Here is a 7018-nt window from a genome sequence, read left to right on the forward strand (position 1 = left end):
TTCTGTATCGATCTTGAACCGGGCACACGCCCCATTTCTATACCCCCTTATAGAATGGCTCCCGCAGAGTTAAGAGATTTAAAGGCACAACTTCAAGAGTTATTGAACAAAGGCTTTATTAGACCAAGTGCATCTCCTTGGGGTGCTTCGGTTTTTTTGTAAAGAAGAAGGATGGGAGTTTTCGAATGTGTATAGACTACAGACAACTAAACAAGGTAACCATAAAGAACAAGTATCCTCTTCCCCGCATTGATGACTTGTTCGATCAGTTACAAGGTGCTTGTGTCTTCTCTAAGATTGACTTGAGATCCAGTTATCATCAATTGAAAATACGGGCAACGGATGTGCCAAAGACTATTTTTCGAATGAGGTATGGACATTACGAATTTGTAGTGATGTCTTTTGGTCTAACGAATGCCCCTGCTGCGTTCATGAGCTTGATGAACGGGATTTTTAAGCCATATTTGGACCTCTTCGTGATCGTATTTATTGATGATATATTAGTATACTCAAAGAGTAAGAAGGAACATGAAGAGCATTTGAGAATGGTATTGGAAATGTTGAGGGAGAAAAAACTTTATGCCAAGTTCTCTAAGTGTGAGTTTTGGCTAGATGCAGTGTCCTTCTTGGGGCACGTGGTTTCTAAGGATGGAGTGATTGTGGATCCTTCTAAGATTGAGACAGTGAAGAATTGGGTAAGACCCACTAACGTGTCAGAAATAAGGAGCTTTGTTGGGTTAGCTAGCTACTACCGTCGATTCGTCAAGGGATTCTCTTCTATTGCTTCCCAATTGACGAACTTGACGAAGCAGAATGTCCCATTTGTATGGTCGGACAAATTTGAGGAAAGCTTTCAGAAGCTCAAGACTTTGTTGACTACCGCACCTATCCTTACCTTGCCAGTAGAGGGTAAGAACTTCATTGTTTATTGTGATGCATCCTATTCTAGTTTGGGTGCAGTACTAATGCAAGAGAAGAGTGTGATTGCTTATGCTTCAAGGCAACTAAAGGTGCATGAACGTAACTATCCGACCCACGATTTGGAATTGGCTGCGGTGGTGTTTGCATTAAAGTAATGGAGACACTAGTTATATGGGGTTAAGTGTGAGGTCTACACAGATCATCGTAGCCTTCAGTATGTATTTACTCAGAAAGATTTGAACTTAAGACAGAGGAGATGGATGGAGTTACTAAAGGACTACGATATCACTATCTTGTATCATCCGGGGAAGGCGAATGTTGTAGCGGATGCTTTAAGTAGAAAGGCGGGAAGCATGGGAAGTCTAGCTCACTTGCAAGCTTCTAGACGCCCTTTGGCTAGAGAGGTCCAGACTCTAGCTAATGACTTTATGAGATTAGAAGTAAATGAGAAGGGAGGATTGTTGGCTTCTGTGGAGTCAAGATCTTCTTTTCTTGACAAAATTAAGGGAAAACAGTTTGATGATGAGAAACTAAGAAGAATCAAAGATAAGGTATTGCGAGGATAGGCTAAGGAAGCACAAATCGATGAGGAAGGTGTTTTGAGAATCAAGGGGAGGGTATGTGTGCCCCATGTTGATGATTTGATCAACACTATTCTGACAGAAGCTCATAGTTCGAGGTATTCAATACATCCGGGAGCAACCAAGATGTATCGTGACCTAAAACAACACTTTTGGTGGAGTAGAATTAAGCGTGATATTGTTGACTTTATTGCCAAGTGTCCAAACTGTCAATAAGTAAAGTATGAACACCAAAGGCCCAGAGGAACGCTTCAGAGAATGCCCATTCCGGAATGGAAGTGGGAGAGAATTGCAATGGACTTCGTGGTTGGTCTTCCAAAAACGATGGGTAAGTATGACTCCATTTGGGTGATTGTTGATAGGTTAACTAAATTTGCTCATTTCATAATTTAGCCAAGATCTATATCTCAGAAATCGTTCGATTGCATGGGGTTCCACTATCCATCATATCGATAGGGGTACGCAGTTTACTTCTAAGTTTTGGAAAACATTGCATGCGGAATTGGGTACTAGGTTGGACCTTAGTACTGCGTTCCATCCTCAGACCGATGGTCAGTCTGAAAGGACGATTCAATTGTTGGAGGATATGCTTCGTGCATGTGTGATAGAGTATGGTGGTCATTGGGATAGCTTCTTACCCTTAGCGGAGTTTTCATACAATAATAGCTATCACTCAAGCATTGATATGGCTCCATTTGAAGCGTTGTATGGTAGGAGATGTAGGTCTCCCATTGGTTGGTTTAATGCATTCGAGGTTAGACCTTGGGGTACTGACCTTTTGAGGGATTCGATAGAAAAAGTGAAGTCTATTCAAGAAAAGCTTCTAGCGGCGCAAAGTAGACAAAAAGAATATGCAGATCGAAAGGTTAGAGACTTAGAGTTCATGGAGGGTGAACAAGTCTTGTTGAAAGTTTCACCAATGAAAGGGGTGATGCGGTTTGGTAAAAGGGGTAATCTAAGTCCAAGGTACATTGGACCATTTGAAGTACTTAAGCGAGTAGGAGAGGTGGCTTATGAGTTAGCCTTGCCTCCAGGGCTGTCCGGAGTGCATCCGGTATTCCATGTGTCTATGTTGAAAAGATACCATGGGGATGGAAACTACATTATCCGTTGGGGTTCAGTTTTGCTTGATGAGAACTTGTCTTATGAGGAGGAGCCTGTTGCTATTTTAGATAGAGAAGTTCGCAAGTTGAGGTCAAGAGAGATTGCATCCATCAAGGTGCAATGGAAGAATCGATCGGTTGAAGAAGCCACTTGGGAGAAGGAGGTGGATATGCGAGAAAAATACCCACATCTGTTTACAGATTCAGGTACTCCTTTTCGCCCTTGTTTTCCTTCTTGTGATCATTCGGGGACGAACGATGGGTAAATTGGTATCTAATGTAACGACCTGTTTAGTCGTTTTGAGCAGCAGATTTTATTTCTGGAAAAACAGGTTGAGGCGACGGACTCCACGACGGACCGTCATGGGCACGACGGACCGTCGCAGGGTCTCGTTTCAAAACACTTAGAAAATCTGAAATTGGGTACTGAAAATCGACTCTCTGAACTTTGTTATGGAATGGCAGGACGGACCGTCACAGGTGTGACGGACCGTCACAGGTGTGACGGACCGTCACAGACCTTGGTGGAAATATTGGGTCTCTGATACTTGCGACGACCTGCAGGACGGACCGTCGCAGGCATGACGGCCCATCACAGCTTGCGTAATCCCAGTTGGAGTCGGATTTCTGGCTAAGTTTTAAGGGACGTTTTTGACTATTCTTGCCTTAATTATAAAGTTCGTGGGTTAATATTAATAAGTCTAATTACTTGGGGGTTAAAAGAGGTAACCTTAAGTTAATTAGTGGGGTATTATTGCCATCTTTTATTCTTAATTATATACTAATTAGGGTAAAAGAAAGAGGGTTTGCATAAGAAAATAGAAAGAACAAGAAGGGAGAGAGAGAAACGATCGAGAAGAAGAGGAAAAACACCAAGCTTTGAGGATTAACTTGCTTGATTTCAATTCTTCGGTGGAGGTAGGTTATGGTTTTCATGCTTTCATAGTAAACTCTTAATAGAGAATGATATGTATAGGTAGTATTGTAAACCCTACTATATGCTTAATTGTATGTTTGCATGAATATGATTATGTGATTGTGATAAGATAAGCATGATGAAAATATTGAATCCCAAATCTTGAAAAGAAACTTTAATATACATTATTAATGATGATGCCTTGGTATAGAAGAAGGCTTGATGAATTAAAGTAATGGGATTGATGATTCCTTGGTATAGAAGAAAGCTTGATGAATTAAAGTAATGGGATTGAGGATGCCTTGGAATAGAGAAGGCTTGATGATTTACAGAATGATATTAGTGGATCGGAGTGTCACGTTCCGACACATAGTATTAGTGGATCGGAGTGTCACGTTCCGACACATAGTATTAGTGGATCGGAGTGTCACGTACCGACACATGTAGGGGATCGGAGTGTCACGTTCCGACACATGTAGGGGATCGGAGTGTCACGTTCCGACACATAGTATTAGTAGATCGGAGTGTCACGTACCGACATATGTAGGGGATCGGAGTGTCACGTTCCGACACATGTAGGGGATTGGAGTGTCACGTTCCGACACATAGAATTAGGGGATCGAAGTGTCACGTACCGACACATAGTAGTAGGGGATCGGAGTGTCACGTACCGACACAAGAGGAAGAAAGATAATGAATCTTGAAAGATGTTAATATATTCAATATAATGAACTAAATTCCCAAATGAGTATGGTATTGAGGCTTGAGCTCTCATGGATGAACTTGATGGTACTTATTGATGATTATAGTATCTGTTGATTGCTACGTGTTGAGTTTTATAGTTGATTTATGACATTACTTGATATATACTGTTATCTACTTTGAGTTGACCGATGATATCTACTCAGTACCCGTGGTTTGTACTGACCCCTACTTTTATGTTTTCTTTTTGTTATTTGTGGAGTGCAGCAAACGTTCCGTCATCTTCAACTCAGCAGTGATTCTAGCCAGTCTTCATTATATCGGATATTCAGGGTGAGCTAATGCTTCTAGCTTGGACTGGTCTTCTTCTTCAAGTCTTGATGCCTTGAACTTCCGGCATGGACTAGCTTCTTATATATTTTTAGCTTTTAGAATACTCTTAGTTTAGTCATTTGATCGTAGATGTTCTTGTGGTGATGACTTCCAGATTTTGGGAATAATAATAGTTATTGATTTTATTAATGAGTTTAAGTCTTCCGCATTACTTTCTGGTTATATTATATTGAAATGTTAAGGTTTAGATTGGTTGGTTTGCTCACATAGGAGGGTAAGTGTGGGTGCCAGTCGCGGCCCGAATTTGGGTCGTGACAGAAAGTATTGTGAATACACCAAATCTTGAGCATTTTAAAGAACAAAATATAATAACTCACTTCGTCCCCTTTTATATTTCATCCCTTTCTATAAATAGGTTGTCCATAATGCTTGTCATTTCATAAAATCAATACAGAAAGTACTATATTGTTCCTTTTATACCCTCGTGAGTTATTAACCTTGAAAATATACATTTGACCAACTTAGAAAAGCTGAGTAAATGGTTCATGTTCATTTATTGAATTAATTAATCAAAATAAATTAATTCTTATTCGTTGATTGAAAACGTGATTTTCAAAAAATTAAATATGGGTAGAAGGGTAAAACTACATCATTTATTAATGCAAGTGCAAAGTAAAAAGATGACACATAAACTGAGACGGATGGAGTAATGAATTGACAATGGCCGAAGGACAAAGCTATTCTTTTTATAATAGGTAAAAGAATATGAAAAGTTTTTTTTGTTAACAATTTTATCTTAACGGCAAGAAATTAAATTAGAGATACATGTATCTTTTAAAGTTAATGTCCATGCTTTATCTTTTAAATATTTATTAAAATAATATTTAAACTTTATAATTTCCAGATAACTTTTCCAATTCTTGACACTTATTGCTCATTTATGACTCCCGATGATGCAGGGGAAAAAGGGAGGTTGGCTTGAGCTACCACTGGAAGAATGTGAGCTAGTTCGTAGTAAAGGTACTTCTTACAATCACTGTACCCAAATCGATACAGGAAATTACTCTCCCATGGTAACTTTTTTTTCTTTTTAGCTTTCTTCGTATAGAAAACAACAGAAATTTGTGATTTTATAACTAGAAAAATCAAGTACAACTGTTGCAATCTAAATTATATTATTATGTGATTGTCATAACTAAATAACTAAAAGTACATTTCTTGGAATCCAAATTATGTTATTATGTGATTGAAATATTAATATTTAATTAGATATTTAATCGTTTAAATTAAGTTGAAGGGAAAAATGGTAATCCAACTTTGAGGTTAGAAGCTTCCTACTTTTAGTAATATATTAGTTTTATGGCATGTGTGTTGCACGTTTATATCATATCATATAGTATACGATGTTGTAAAATAGAATTAATGTTACTAAAATTTTAATTAAATAATTATAACTGAGAGAATATTGGACAAGTGCTTTTAAATTATTAATATAAATTTTCATAGACTTAATTATTTTTTAGACAAAAATGACCAGAAATCATTGAAACACTTCAAAATGCATTCAAAAAATTTAAATTTGAAGAGAAAGTGATATTTCATAAGTCATATTGTTCTTTACTTTTCTCAATTTGGTAAACAAGCTTAACCAACAAAACATAAAAAAAATCTCAAGATGAAAAATGTTTAGCAAGAACTTTTCCTCTTGAGGTCACGACGGTAAATCATGGACACTATTTAGTACAATTATTATCGACGGTATTAATACTTAAAATTTAATATGTACATGAAACTAAGAACGATTGTCATAATTATTTTAATATGTTATCTTCAAATGTGATATATCTTTTAGAAAATATTATTATTCAATTAATATTTGAGTAAGGTTATTATATAGATATAATTTTACAAAAAACACAATATACTTACATAGTGAATGCCAATACTTTCATAAGAAGAATGTTATAGAGAAAGATGTATTACGTCAATAATTAGTTCTAAAGAAGACTATCCTTTATTTTTTCGCCGCATACATATCATATAGATGTTGTCTTAGAAGAGTATTTAGTATCTTATAGATGTTCCATAGTGATATAAAACATTAATATTTTCAACACAAAAAATTAAAAGATGAATAAAATTTAAAGTATTATTTATATATATTTAATTTTATTTAAGATCATTTTATAATTCATCCCTTATTTTTATTCATTTTTATATAGCTGACAAAGAGTGTATCTTGTGACATAACATTTTCTTTGATCAAAATGAACATAAAATAACAAGAAATTCATACATAAAAACAATGCATACTCAACATAAATATAAAAAAGTAAATATATGTGGATCAATTCATTACCAATGAAGAAGGAAGACTAAAATATATGTTCATGACATATTCACCCTAGTGTTTCATTTGATTGAAATCTCTTCCCACCAACAATTTACTTTTTCTTTTAATT

This window comes from Solanum lycopersicum, chromosome 11 (genome assembly GCF_036512215.1).
Source record: "Solanum lycopersicum chromosome 11, SLM_r2.1".
NCBI classification, from domain to species: domain Eukaryota; kingdom Viridiplantae; phylum Streptophyta; class Magnoliopsida; order Solanales; family Solanaceae; genus Solanum; species Solanum lycopersicum.